This window comes from Rhipicephalus sanguineus, chromosome 4, assembly GCF_013339695.2.
Source record: "Rhipicephalus sanguineus isolate Rsan-2018 chromosome 4, BIME_Rsan_1.4, whole genome shotgun sequence".
NCBI classification, from domain to species: Eukaryota; Metazoa; Arthropoda; class Arachnida; order Ixodida; family Ixodidae; genus Rhipicephalus; species Rhipicephalus sanguineus.
In genome coordinates, this window is record NC_051179.1 from 196,481,912 (window position 1) to 196,498,147 (window position 16,236).

The following is a 16,236-nucleotide window of genomic DNA, read 5'->3' on the forward strand; positions in this document are numbered from 1 at the left end:
TTCTACGAATTTCTGTACTATAGCATTGTATTAACCTGCAATTATTCATTATCTGTAAAAATTGTGTACTGTTTATGTTCCCCCCCTATGTAATGCCCCTAGCGGGCACTTAGGGTACTTGAATAAATAAATAAATAAATAAATAAGTTCTACCCTGACCGCTACGCAGACTCTTGCCCAGGCTGTGGCAGTGTCGCATATCTGTACACGTGTGCTTGTGCGATACTCTGTCACGCGGCCCATATCGCAACACCCTCGCCCACGATGTGAATAAAAGCGCTTGGCGCGCGGTGGGGCGGGGGCACTTTTCCTTCGGCACTCTTGGTTATCGCTATGTTGCTGGCATGCGAATAAAGCATGTTTGAGTACTGTCGGCGTCTTCATACCCGGAAGCCCTGGAACACGACATAGTTCTTGGAGACGAAGTTCTTGGGACCCTGGTGGACTGCCACAAGAAGACAAGTCAGCGAAACGATGTCGGCGCACTTGGGGCAAGTAGAACCCTTCGATGAATCTTCAGCAGATTGGGCTAGTTATGAAGAACGCCTCCAAGCATTTTTGCGTACTAACAAAGTCTCGGAGGACCAGAAGGCTGATACCTTGATAAGCCTAGTAGGACCGAAGACATACGCATTGTTGAAGTCGTTAACGTCTCCTGAGACTCCCGCTAAGAAGTCTTTTGAAGAACTTCTAAGCTTACTGCGAAACCACTTTGGTCCTAAACTGTCCATTATCGGCGAAAGAGCCACATTTCATCGCCGCTCACAACTGCCGCAAGAGACTATTACTCAGTATGCCGCAGAGCTGCGTAGACTCGCGCAAACTTGTGAGTTCGGTACTTTTCTTGATCAAGCGTTAAGGGACAGATTTGTTTGTGGTTTGCTTCGGGCTGACATACAACGAAGTTTATTTGCAGAAGACAATCAGTTAAAGTTTCAGACAGCAGTTGATCGTGCGATAGCCATTGAAGCTGCGATTCAAAGCGCATCTGCTACGCGCTCAACAGCACAGCAGGAATTTCAAGTGCACAAAGTTAAAAGCACTGGGGAAGCTTCTACCTCTTGTTATCGCTGCGGATCGGTGAAACACACCGCCAGCTCTTGTCCGTATGCGAATGCCAAATGTTTTCATTGCAACAAAAAGGGCCACATCAAGAGTGCTTGCCGGAGCAAAGAGCTAAAGAATCGAAAAGTAAAAATAAACGGCATGTTAGTACCTTGTCACTGCCACGCACCAATTTGAAGAGTGTAAAACCTGCTGCAGACGCAAGACAAAAACCAGTCATGGTCGAGGTCGCTATTGACGGCGTACCAGTGAATATGGAACTCGATACAGGGGCTGCTGTATCCGTTATGTCTGTCTCACAGTTCCGTTCTCTTTTTCCCAGAGCTCATTTGCGCAGGACAAGTCTCACCTTGAGAACCTATACAAATGAACCCGTGAAGCCCTGCGGAGTAGCATTTGTTGCAGTCCAGTACAACGCGCAGCGCCAACAGTTGCCTTTGTACGTGCTCCGCCAGGACGGCCAGCCGCTGCTGGGGCGCAGTTGGCTACAACACCTCAAGCTGGACTGGACGCAAATACAAGGTCTTCACCACATGCAGGTGGGAAACACAAATGGCTCTGAGAGATCGCCTAAACTAGAGTCCTTGCTAAACCGCTATCAGGACCTGTTCAAGGACGAACTCGGCACAGTAAAGGGAGAAAAGGCTACTCTGTTCTTAAGGGGTGACGCGAAGCCAAGATTTTTCAAAGCAAGAAGCGTGCCTTTCGCTCTAAAAACTGCTGTCGAGCAGGAATTGACGAAGCTGCAAGAGCTAGGGATTATTACACCCGTGACCACAAGCCCGTACGCAACGCCGGTCGTGCCAGTTGTTAAACGCGATGGTTCAGTCAGACTGTGCGGTGATTACAAAGTCACGCTAAACCCGATACTGGACATCGAAAGGTATCCGCTACCGAAAGCGGACGAGCTATTTGCCGCGCTGGCAGGCGGACAACATTTTTCAAAGATTGACCTAACTAGAGCGTATCAGCAGGTCGAAATGGACGACGAATCCAAAGAATACCTTACGCTGAATACGCACAAGGGTCTGTTTCTGGTCAACCGCCTACCGTTTGGCATTTCATCGGCTCCCGCAATATTTCAGCGTATTATGGATAATGCGCTGAAAGGACTAAACGGCGTAACTTGTTATCTCGATGACATACTGATCACGGGCCACACAGAAGCAGAACACTTGCTCAACCTGGAAGCTGTGCTGAAGCGGCTATCAGAACGCGGATTTCGCGTCAAACCTTCGAAATGCGATTTTTTTCGCAATGAACTGCAGTACTTGGGTCACGTCATCACAAAAGACGGTGTTCGCCCGACGGATGAAAAGTTGGTCGCAATTGCAAATGCACCAGCTCCAACAGACAAACAGCAGCTGCAGTCAGTGTTAGGACTCATAAATTACTATGGAAAGTTTGTTCCGAATCTCTCATCCATACTCTTTCCTTTGAACAAGCTCTTGAGTAAGGACGAACCTTGGCAATGGAACGCCGCTTGTCAAAGTGCGTTTGTGCAAGTAAAAAAACTGCTGTCGTCAAAGCCTATTCTGATTCACTATGATCCCAGTTTGCCATTGCAGTTGTCATGCGATGCTTCTTCCTACGGAATAGGCGCAGTTTTGTCACACGTTTTTCAAGGCCAAGTTCATCCAATAGCCTATGCTTCACGAACGTTAACAAAAGCTGAACAAGGTTACAGTCAATTGGAGAAAGAAGCATTAGCGCTTGTTTTTGGAGTCAAGAAGTTCCATTACTACGTTTACGGACGGAAGTTTGTGTTGCTCACGGATCACAAGCCACTTGAGACGATCTTTGGCCCCAAAACAGGCATTCCTGCCATCGCAGCTGCCAGACTGCAACGCTGGGCAGTCACGCTTTCTGCATATTCTTTTTCTTTGCAGTATCGCCCTTCAGCGCAGAACGTGGACGCTGATTGCTTATCGCGCCTTCCAATCCGGCAACCGGGAACAGACGGGGCAACAGAAAATTTTCTGGTTTTGCGTTTAGACAGCATGCCCGTCTGCAGTAAACAGATTGCAGAGGAAACTGCACGGGATCCAGTGTTCCGTCAAGTAGTGCAGTACATCTTGTCAGGCTGGCCTGCTAACGTATCTGCGAACCTGAAACCTTTTTTGTGCAGGAAACTAGAGCTTTCTTTATATCAAGGTTGTGTCATGCTGGGAATGCGTGTGGTGGTACCAGAAAAATTCCGTAAATTTGTCCTAGATGAATTACATGAGGGGCATCCGGGAGTGGTGCGCACCAAAGAGCTTGCAAGAAGCTATGTGTGGTGGCCAAATATCGATCAGGACATAGAGAGATGTGTCGGCTCTTGTCACGCATGCGCAGAGACACGCAGTTTGCCAGTGAAAGCGCCGCTCCATCCATGGTCCTGGCCGACGCGTCCTTGGCAACGCCTACACATGGACTTTGCAGGTCCAGTAAAAGGTATATCCTACTTAGTAGTAGTCGACGCCCATTCCAAGTGGCCAGAAGTATGTCCCATGACAACCACTACATCAGAGGCAACCATTGCTTGCATTCATGAACTTTTCTGCAGATTTGGATTTCCAGAAACACTCGTGTCCGACAACGGAAGCCAGTTCATTTCTGCAGAGTTCCAAGCCTACCTCAAGCACAGGGGCATTCGGCACGTAAGAACCGCACCGTATCACCCAAGTAGCAACGGACTGGCTGAACGTTTTGTTCAGACTTTGAAGTCAGCGCTCCGCAAGACCAGTCCGAGGAGCGCCAGTGAGGAGTTAGCCGACTTCCTTCTGACGTATCGTAATACGCCTCATGCTACGACAGGGGAGGCCCCTTCCACTTTGCTCCTGGGGAGACGCCTGCGGACCAGACTAGACCTCATACGACCAGCGGTCGAGAACAGAGTGCGCCAGCGCCAGTTCGACCAGACAAGGCGTCACCCGTGTCGTGACAACGTCATCGCTGTTGGTGATGCCGTTCGTGTGCGCAATTTCCGATCGGGACCAAAGTGGCTGTGTGCAACAGTTCTTGCCCGTACGGGACCAGTGTCATATCGGTTAAGTGTAGTGACTCCGCGTGGTGTGTTCCAGTGGGTGCGTCACCAAAATCACATCCGCAACGATAACACCGGCATCGCCACGGAGTTCGAACTACCCTTCAGTGAAAGGCAGCAAGAAGTTCCCGCACAGGTCCCGGCCTGCGACTCATCACATGACGTCGACAGCTCGCCCACCGCACAAAGTGAACCGGCGGACACTTCAAACGCTCCTAGCGAACGTCGCTACCCGCAGAGACAGCGTCGCCCACCTGATCGCTTTGTGCCGTGAACTTTTTGGACAATGCTTGGGGATCCAAATAAGTGTGGGGGGATGTCGCATATCTGTACACGTGTGCTTGTGCGATACTCTGTCACGCGGCCCATATCGCAACACCCTCGCCCACGATGTGAATAAAAGCGCTTGGCGCGCGGTGGGGCGGGGGCACTTTTCCTTCGGCACTCTTGGTTATCGCTATGTTGCTGGCATGCGAATAAAGCATGTTTGAGTACTGTCGGCGTCTTCATACCCGGAAGCCCTGGAACACGACAGGCAGCTCCCCAACGGCGTTCCATGTCACGGTGAAGTGCGCGGCAAAATTATTCCCTCCCCTTCCAGTCATCCTGCGCCCCCTCCGCACCAAAAAGCTGTGGGACGATGACCTCTGCGACGGGACTCCCGAGGTCCGGCAGGCCTTGGTTGAACGGGCCCGTGTCGTAGCTGAGGTCATCATAGGGGCCCCGGACTAGGGTTTCCTCCCACATGCTTGGTGTATATATTTTTTAAATGCGAAGCATTTCTTAGCGAACCTTTGGCACTTTAAACTTTTCTATCTATCTATCTATCTATCTATCTATCTATCTATCTATCTATCTATCTATCTATCTATCTATCTATCTATCTATCTATCTATCTATCTATCTATCTATCTAGCCGCCTACGTCTGGTTGTTCTGATGCTCGCCTCCTCAACTTGGTGTAGACCAAAATCGGCATGGGAGGGTAAGATAGAAAGTTGGGCTAGTTGGTACGTATGCATTATAGAAGCAGCGCAAAAAGACGTAGACGAAGAATAAACAAGCACACGGGACGAGCGCTGACTCGCAACTGAAAAATTTATTTGGAAAGAACATCGAAGAAAACAAGAGAAACACACGAAAAAACGTGTGCAAAAACAGCGTGTCAACAGCAGAAACGCTAATCTAGTTACCAACATAGGCATCACCTTACAGTACATGTGCCAAGTAGATAATCAAACTCTTTTTCTGTCAGTGACAATGATGGCTGACTGACGCATTGCGTCTCCCATTCTTTTGATGTGATGCCTCGATCACCTCTCGAGTAATCTTGCATTTGGTGATGACAAGACCTTTGTGTCGGAAAACACTGGTAAACAGCACACGTGCAACAGTGCGATGCGAGATGTGAAACATTCGATTTGTTCAGTGACTGGTTGTGTTCCTTTAAGCGCACGTTAAGGCATCTGCTGGTTTGCCCAACGTACGAATTCCCGAGTCAGCGCTCGTTGCGAGTCAGCGCTCGTCCCGTGTGCTTGTTTATTCTTCGTCTACGTCTTTTTGCGCTGCTTCTATAATGGGAGGGTAAAATGACTTGTCGAATATGACTGTCGGGTCACGATATTAACAACGTGAAAATCCTGTCGCATACGTCGTCAAACCCTTTCCTCATGACACGTGTGGCACAAACCTGTTTACCACGGGCTGCGGTGTACGGGTATGCGCCACACGTGATTGACGGTTCATATCTAGCTAGGAACGGCGAGAACAGACATTGGTAATTTAAATGCCAGAGCGTTAAGAAAAACCGACATCGGCAGCGTTGACCTGGCGAATGGAAAGAATAAAAATTAGGATCCCAGCAGGAATCGAACCCAAGCATCCTGATTGGCAATCAGGTACTCTACGACAGAGCTATGCCAGACCTATAAGCTGGTTTGGAAAAACAGCCTATTCAGGCGTAATGTCGGTGCAACGTCAATTGTGGTTGTGGTGCTGGCTATCTAATATTACCAGAAAGCAGTAAACACTAAATATGTACTCCTACGATACAGGCGTCATATCAGATTAACGTCTGTGCTTCCAGTGCGAGCTCCGCTTTTATAGCAGTGTAGTAAACATTACATTTGCATTCCTACGATTGAGCAAGCTGTATTGAACCATCACTCGACGCCGGAGGAATAGATTAGCGAAAGTTACGTATGATATTCACATGATTGCACCATAAAGTGCACTTAGTTTCAATAATACTGTGGTATGTAATACTGTGGTATGTAATCTCAATGCCCGCCATTTGGCGGGCATTGACATTACAGACACTTCACTTGCGCAACTCCGCGAATTTCTAATTAAATATTCAAACAGTTAAAGTATATCATTTGCCTTACCCCTATTTAGATCAACTAATGTGTGGCCATTTTCTGTTTTTCCTTGTGGCCATGTTCTGTTTCTCTTTTTTTTCTTTTTTTCCCTTTTTTTCTTGCTTTGTCTTTGCTATACTTGTACAGGCGCTCCCAGAATAATTCGGAACGCCGAGCCTGCAGCCGCTCGCCGGCGGAGCGCACCGGCGGATAAATGCACGCACGGTGTGCGCATGCGCGGCCTCCCTAGCGAGCTAGGTTCGCTCCCTAGTGCATCTAGACTGGCGTTGTCTTGCACCAAAAGGGTAGCGCTAGGTGCTCTTTAGCATTATCACAAGGCGAGCGCGGCGGCGATGACACAGCACCACCGTGCTACTCGCGGGCGCTCTCCGCCTCAAGCCATTAGATGGCGCACCGCTCAACGGACCGACGACCGAACATTTTCTGGCCGCTTAGGCGCGCGCAGTGTCAACACCTGAATATTCTTACACCGTGTTCCAAATATATTCGTATCTCCTTATCAGTCTGATATGTTCACGGTTGCATCAGATGAAACCACCGTCCTTTGCGAGCGCAAGTCACAGTCGCCTACCGGAAATAATTTGATCAAATAATAAATATGAAGCAAAGTAGCAAAAGAAAAGTGTCATCCAAGCACACGAACAGGCACGATGGCTCTGCTCCAACGCGCGTGCATGCGCACACACGGTTTCTCACAGACACCACCCACCCAGCGCCCTTTATCAAAACGCTAAGGGACACACAGGGCACCGCTTTGTAGCAACACAACGAGAATCTAGGTGCAATACGGAGCAACGTTCGCTTGCTAGGGAGATCGCGCACGCGCAGACCATAGTACTACTTTTATGCGCGCATACTCCGCCGGCGCGCTGCTGCGTGTCCGGCGTTCCGATTTATTCTGAGAGCGCCTGTACACATGCTTGTCTATGCCTATAGCTATAATAGGAGTGTATATAACGTGCATTGCTTCCATTTTAAATCACTCAAGTTTATGTATATCACTATATATTGTATTACTAGAGCCAGTTATTCCTACATTCTGTGTTCTGTCGCCACCACTACCCCTACCTGATGTAACTGGGGGTGGGAACTTAGTCAAGCGGCTAGTCGCTTTTTTGTCACCCCCTCCATCAACACTGTATTGGTGGGAATAAATTTATTATTATTATTATTATTATTATTATTATTATTATTATTATTATTATTATTATTATTATTATTATTATTATTATTATTATATTATTATTATTATTAACGTAAGGGCCGACGTTAGGTCGCACCATAAGCTGCCCTTTAAACGCCAGTGTTGTCGACGTCCCTAGTAAGCTCGCGATGTGCACACAGCTACTACACTTACAAAAACATGTCGGTCCACCTCGTAAAGCTTGGTTCAACGCCATAAAATACAGCATAGAAGTACTCGCTGACTGCTTCGCATGAAACCGATTCCCACAACGCGTGGGATCTGCCGAATTTTTAATAAAATGCTTTCTCTCTCTCCTGTTTTTCTTCTTTTCCAAATTACTTTAATAATATTATTTTTTATTCAAATTCTCCGCTTCATTGATTATATTCTATTCTATTATGGGATTCTTTATGTTTTTTGTTTCATTTTTACTTGTTTCATCTTAAATAGAAAAAAAAATTGACGTTTAGTTTAAAAATTATATTTTAAAAGCTATCCGGGTCTTGGCCAATCCCCCAGGGTGTGCCAGAGTTTCTAGGATCTACTCTACTCCATTCCTCGTTGTATTGCGCTGTTTCCTGCTTTGCTTGGAAGGCCCTCCTCCGGCCCCTCCAAGTATGCAAACGAATATGGGTGATTATAACTAGGCCTCCGTGTTATATTTCTTGAAAATGGGTGGGTGTTTATTGGAGTTTGTATTTTTGGCGGAAATTGGGCGTTTATCGGAATTTATTTCTCGTGAATCCCCAATTCTCCAAAATCTGGGTTTTGCATTAGTCTCAAAACCTCAAAATTTTAGATCAATTCATATTCGAATACTAAAATATCAAAACAAACGAAGCACATTTTATTTTGTCTAGAAGATTTGAACGCAAAAAAACAAATACACACAAGCGAAATGCTTGAATACAAAACACCTGCCGGTGGCAAGTTATCTTTTCGTCCACTTTACTTTGTTCACATTTATATTCTAAATACTAAAGATAACACCCCCTATACTTTCCTTGGCGTTATTGTCTGTTAGTTCTCATTATTATTGTGTCTAACAAAGAAAAATGAGCCCTTAAGAGTCATTTCCTTTCCTTCATTCATAGCGAGGGTCTCGTTCTGGCAGACTTGATGCCTTCAGGTAGTATGTGTGGGATTATTGTTCAGCTTCCAGCTCGTAAAAAGATCACGTGCTACGTGACGCCAACAGGCAGAAAAAAGAGTTTTCCACACTCGCCGCCATGGCTGCGATTGGTGCTGACTAACACTCCTAGGTTTAAGTGCACATATATACCCCATAAAGTGGACGGGAGGATGACCACCGCCGTAGCTCAGTGGTAGAGCATCGGGCGTGTTATTCGAAGGTCGCAGGTTCGGTCCCTGCCGGGGGCATCTTATCTTTTCGTCCAGTTTGCTTTCTTCACATTTATATTCTAAATACTACAGCTACCACGTAAGATCGAACAAACGATGGCTGGTCGACTTCTCAAATTTATTTCAGAATTTTATATATTATTGCCTGATGAGTGGAAAGAAGAGATCCGCAATTTGTTTTGCCGCCAAAAATTTTTTCGAACCACAGAAAATCAATAATGACGAAGAGGTGCAGTGGAGCGCTCGCCCGCTCTGCTGTTTTGGCCAACTTTCGTTATGAATTGCACAAATATATTAAAGTTAGGTAGCTGAAATTTATTTACCTAAATGTATACATGTTTTTGCTTCTGCTCAGGTATTTTTAGTTTTTATGTGTAGTGTAGATGTTTTTATTAAAAACCTCAAAAATGGCCCAATCGGCAAAATTTTCTTTATTTTGGAGGTCTTTATCTCAAAAAAGCCTTGTAGCATAGCGACAAAAATTCTGCATTACGTTCTTCACATGCGTATCTACCAAACTGCCAAATCTTGTATTTATATAACTTTTCAGTAAAGAGGTATGATCGGGCTAAGTTCAAGAAAACACCGAACAATGGAAATTTCTGACTACAATTAAAAAAAAAACCCATTTTTTAAATTTCTTAAACTTTGTCCACTTATTCTCCTCCACATCATCTTTCACAATCGTTAAAAACATGTTGCATAATGTCGTTGCACTAATAGTTACGGCCCCTCCAATAAGACCCTTAGGCAAGGATGGGCAATTCCGACTTCTTGCCCAGCAAGTGTATAAAATGCAGGCAGGATTGAATTTCTTTTTATTAAAAGGCCAGCAGGTACCGAAAAAGGTGTTGCCGGCACTGAAGACGTTAATTTTGAAAATATTTGGTCACTGCAGCGGCCACGAGCGCGGAGCTACCGAGTAGGCGCGCGCGCACCCGAGATGCTCGTTGTAAGAGACGGCGCAGTGAGAGCTCGTTCTCGCGTCCTCAGACCGATTGAGTTCGAAACAGCAACACCTCTCGGGTGACTTGAACGCACGTGCACCGGTAGTCGCAGTGATTGGTTAATTGCGTCGATTTCTTTTTCAGGGGCCATAAGAATGTCATCGTTACACAGTGCGTTCCGTGAAGATCTTTCATTGCAGTGGTAGCAAAAGCATGCGTAGCACAAGTAGTCCGTCTCAATGACAGTCACTGATCTTTCGGGCGTTAAACGTTCCTTCAAAGCATTTATGTCTAGGTAGGTAACTCTGCGAAATTTTGGCTTCTTTGCATTAATTAATGGAGTACTGACACGATTTTGAGACATCGCAAAAGCGACATTTTTTGCTTCGTTGGTATGCAGTGTCCACGCTGTCCACACACTGGAGTCGGAGAACACGTATAAAATATTTTAATTTGACTTTGAAGTTTTCGTCGCTGAGCATTTGCAAGCCAGCCACACTGCAAGGACATTATCCCGACAAGTCAAGACAGTTCCTCCGAGTTCGCGAGTTCTGCGTCCTGCATGCAGCCTAAATCGTAGAAATCACTGTCAGGGTCACTGGACGACAAATCACTCATCGTTGTCTATTGCACCACGAGCAGACGACGGATTTCCCGCTAGTACGTCGCGAATTTCTGTATCTCCGTGACGTCACACTGCTATGAAACGATACTGAGAATCCACCCCCTCGATATCGAAACCGAAAGTGTCTGTTTAAGGTGGCGCTAATTAAAATATAGTATGCATTCCCAGGCACCACAATAGTCGTTTTAGGTTTCTCGACACCAGTATTTTTATTTAGAGCAACAATCCGAAATTTTTTTAAATTCGTGTCAGTACTCCTTCAAGCTTCTTTTGCTTCGAAAGGTAGTCTCCACAATAGACTCATTCAGAGCTATACTTTGTCGTCATGAGACGCACATGAGGAGTAGAGTATGAGCAAAGCACAAGAACTATCCGCGCCGAATGAAGTGTGAACAGCGCACCGAACACGCGGCCAGTTTACGCCGCCTGCTGCCGGCATCTAATATAGACAAGCGCATCCGGTTACCGATAGTTTTGCTTTTCTTTCCTTTGACAATCCATATTTTGCTTTGCCACTGGAGCACCGCGTTCATGCTTTCCACTGATCGCAACTGGCGCAGCACAGTTTCTGTGGCAGCAGCGTGCGTGAAGCGAGCGCTCATAGCTCCCTTATAGAGTTTTCATCGTGCTTCCATCTCCGCCGTGTTATCAGCGCCTAGCTGAGATGCGAACAAAGGGCGGATAGAATAGCGAAGCTACAGTGCACGTGCGTTCAAGTCACCCGAGAGGTGTTGCTGTTTCGAACTCAATCGGTCTGAGGACGCGAGAACGAGCTCTCACTGCGCCGTCTCTTACAACGAGCATCTCGGGTGCGCGCGCGCCTACTCGGTAGCTCCGCGCTCGTGGCCGCTGCAGTGACCAAATAATTTCAAAATTAACGTCTTCAGTGCCGGCAACACCTTTTTCGGTACCTGCTCGCCTTTTAATAAAAAGAAATTCAATCCTGCCTGCATTTTATACACTTGCTGGGCAAGAAGTCGGAATTGCCCATCCTTGCCTAAGGGTCTTATTGGAGGGGCCGTAACTATTAGTGCAACGACATTATGCAACATGTTTTTAATGATTGTGAAAGATGATGTGGAGGAGAATAAGTGGACAAAGTTTAAGAAATTTAAAAAATGGTTTTTTTTTTTAATTGTCGTCAGAAATTTCCATTGTTCGGTGTTTTCTTGAACTTAGCCCGATCATACCTCTTTACTGAAAAGTTATATAAATACAAGATTTGGCAGTTTGGTAGATACGCATGTGAAGAACGTAATGCAGAATTTTTGTCGCTATGCTATAAGGCTTTGAGATAAAGACCTTCAAAGTAAAGAAAATTTTGCCGATTGGGCCATTTTTGAGGTTTTTTATAAAAACATCTACACTACACATAAAAACTAAAAATACCTGAGCAGAAGCAAAAACATGCACACATTTAGGTAAATAAATTTCAGCTACCTAACTTTAATGTATTTTGTGTAATTCATAACGAAAGTTGTTCAAAACAGCAGAGCGGATGAGCGCTCCACTCCACCTCTTGGTTATTATTGATTTCCTGTGGTTCGAAAAAAATTTTGGCGGCAAAATAAATTGCGGATCTCTTCTTTCCACTCATCAGGCAATAATATATAAAATTTTGAAATAAATTTGAGAGGTCGACCAGCCATCGTTTGTTCGATCTTACGTGGAATCACCCCCCTATACTTTCCTCGGCGTAATTGTCTGTTACTTCTCATTAATATTGTGTCTAACAAAGAAAAACGAGCCCTTAAGAGTCAGTTCCTTTCCTTCACCCTTAGCTTAAAGCTTATTGTAAAACACGCAAGCATACTTTGCGAGGTTACTGTCAGTGATCGAAGCGCGCTCCTTCTGGTTGACGACTCTCAGCTTTAAAAATGCCTTTTCAATGTTAGCGCTAGAAACAGGAAGCGCGAGAAGACGCAGCGCGCAGCGAGAAAGCACTGGCGGCTGGACATTGTGAAGTCTCCAAAACTACAGGGGTTCAACAATGTTACCTATTTCATACCACTGATATTTTCCAAAAACACCCAGGAGCTGGTTCATGTCGTCAGTTTCAAGACGCACTAATTGAAAAATAAGCGCTTAAGTTTGCAACGCGCAGGGCAGCTCATGCTTCACATTTGGATTCACAATTTGAACAGTACCAAAACGTACCAAACGAACAGTACCAATGAACAGTACCAAAACGATTCATTGCTGTACTGGAGTTCATCGCACAGGTTCCTATCAGATGTCTGTCTCCACTTTTAGGCGACGGCAGCGTAGTATCGTGAATGTCTGCGACAGTCGTTAAGCTGTAATTCTCGTCAAGGAGGTCGAAGACACTTGTGACATCTGATGCGAAGACCTTGGTTGGATTGCGCCATTGGCCGATAAGTGCGTGCGAACGAACCCCCGTATGGGATAAACTTCGTGCGCCAGGTTACTCTCTGCCTCAAGTTCCTTAATGATTGAGAGCGAGGCACACGAATTGTTCTTCAGAAACCTCATCTTGACGAGCAAGTCGTGTACAGCTTCAGGCGATAAAATAAGACTCTTGAGCTTCTCACACTTCGTTCCCTTGGCTTTGTCGCTTCCCAAGAAAAACAAAATGGGACGCCAGTAGTCTAAAAAGACATGGTTGATCCCTCCGTCATATGAATCGGAATAACACGAAAGTACAGCGTGCCCTTACAGAAGTAACTGAATGTTGCTGTACATTGATATAAGAGAGTGTGCACATTGTATATTGATGTCTGGCAGCTATAGCACCGTTTAACGTGGATGTGCCCACTTTGATGATTGGTGGTACATCTCCATTCCGACGGTTAACGTCCCTGCTAAATGATTAAACAAACCCTTGTGGTAACTGTAGTAGTTAACGGTGAAAGCGTAATCAGAGAACTAGTTGTGATAGCCAGAAGAGCGTCGGATATTGGACCGCAGAACTTAGTCGCCATCACGCGGCATGTTAAAATGTCATTGAACACAACGGCCGGACTAGAGGGTAACGCAAAGCGCGTCGCGCCGCCCCGGTAGCCCGGCCGCGATTTCTCTTGGGGCGAGCGCGTGAGCGGGGAACGCGGTGTTACAGCCAGGTGAGGCAGGCGCGCGTCGCGGAGCTATGAGCGAGGCCGACGTAGGGTGCCTTGATGCCCGCGCGCTCCGCTGAGGGTGAGGACAGGCGCGTCGTCTGCTACGACGGCCCCCATTGCGAATCCCGCCGCCGCTCGGCAGCATGCGAAACGCGCTACACAAAGCGCTTGCGGTGCGCGGATACGTCCCGAAATAAGTGCACGCTAGTGAGCTTTCTCTTTTTCTTTCTTTTTGAGGCTTGGGCAGCTTTTATTGCTGTTTTTGCCTAAATGTTTATTAAGGAAGCATGTAATTCATGTAAGCTGACGGCCTGTGCATGTGTTATGCGCTAGAGGTAGACGTAGACTCCGTTATGTTGAAAACCAATCCTCTTCCTTACGTCGGAAACGACAAAGTCTAAAGCCTTATTTAATTTTCTCGTAAGCTCTGCATTCCAAATACACAAACAATCGTTTAAAGTATTTGTATACATGTCAGCAGCAGCAGCAGTATATGTATCTGAACACACACAATTTAGTGTTGCGAAGCTACCTAAGCGCGATTAAGGTGGCTCATTTTGCTAAGTTTGCAAACAATTTACTCGTTTATTATAAATGGCAGCATACATATTATACACAGAATAAAGGGCCGAGGGGAAGTATGGTGCGATTATCCTGCTAAAATGAAACGAAAGCTTCTTTATCATTATTGTTTCTTGCTCACAATCTGTAGCCGCTACTGTATCGGCACTCGAGTTGCACCTTGAGTCCTTATCAAAACGATGAATACGTTGTTGAGTAGTATGCCATAAAACTTTGCATGCGCGCAGTATCAGTGCGTTTTTCCTTCTTCTTTTTGTATTTGCAGTTTCTTTTTCTGTATCTGCAGGTTTTCTCGCATGCCCAATTGCATGCACATAATATTGAGTGTTTCCAATACTGTTTTACACTTTGTGCGGCAGATGCACGGCGTCGGTTATTTGTCTCTTTTATTAATAATAATATCTGGGGTTTTACTTGCCAGAACCATGATATGATTATGAGGCACACCGTAGTGGAGGGCTCCATGAATTTTGACCATCTGGTGTTCTTTAACCTGCACTGACATCGCACAGTACACGGGCCTCTAGCATTTCGCCTCGACCTAAATTCGACCACTGCGGCCGGGATCGAACCCGTGACTTTCGGGTCAGCAGCCGAGCTCCGTCACCACCATACCACCGTGGCGGACGTATTTTTAAAGCGAAAGCCTTAAATGCCTCATCAAACGCGAAATTTGACCGTCGGCGTGCAGCGTCTACGGCGTCAGCATACCACGACGTTGAGGACGAGGGACGAAAAAATCGTCACGTGATGACGTCACCATAGACGTCATCATGGCTTCACAAATTTTGGCGTGACGTCATATGATGCCGTTATCACATGACATCGTAGCTTGGTCAAAAGTGGGCAGATCACGGAGGCAGTGCAAAACCAGGTGAGGTGCCTCCGATCTTGGAGGCAATGCAAAACCGCGCTTTGTGCGCAAAAAAACTGAGAAGAAGATGGCTTTCGCTTTCGAGCCGTCTTAAGCGTACGCATAAGGGAGCCTGTGAGTTTTTATTTCATTAACTGGTTTTCCATGACGTACTCACTGTACAACTTGACTTTGTTCCTCGTATTTTTTACTGACATAGCGTGTCTACTGTACACAATGCTTCCCCGTCTTGTTGTTTTCATGCGTCTTCTTTGTATAGACGTTTCGCGAGAACTGTTTGTATGCGCATTCCTGTATGAGCCTTCAGGGCTTACATTATTAATAAATAAATTATGCTTGCTGAAAGAAATAAGATACTGAATGTGTGTGTGTGTGTGTGTGTGTGTGGTGTGTGTGTGTGTGTGTGTGTGTGTGCGTGCGTGCGTGCGTGCGTGCGCGCGTGCGCGCGCGCGCGCGCGCGTTAGTATCCATTGTACAGGCCATTTATTTGTGCGCATTAATGCTGCGCTGACAGAAGCAATTACAGAAATAAAACGCAAATCACACAATAAAACACAACTGCCGCTAGTCGATTCACAGTGATCGTAAATGATTAAAAAAACAGAAACTGCGTAATTATTTAAGACAGGACGAAAATGCAACCTTGAAACACAGAAACAGGGAAGGACAAGAATAATTTAACTGGACACATACATACATGGGAATCAGACCAGCACAGAAGGCGTACTTGAAACACGGAAAGGAATATAAAAAACAAGAACCGCCGTGGTTTTTACTATGGTGCTTGACTGGTGACCCGAAGGTTGCGGGATCGAATCCCGGCCGCAGCGGCCCCATTTCGATGGAGGTGAAGTGACAGAGGCCCGCGTACTTAGATTTAGGTGCACGTTAAAGAACAACAGACGGTCAAAATTTCGGGAGCCTTTTACTATATACGGCGCCTCTCATAATCATATCGGGGTTCTTGGGACGTAAATTCTCACAAATAATTATTATTAGGAAAAAAGAAGGATATGATCTGCAGACAAACACGCACAATATATTCCATGATACATTTCAAATCACAAAAGTAGCGAAAGCAAAAATCAAAGGTAGATACAGGACCAACGA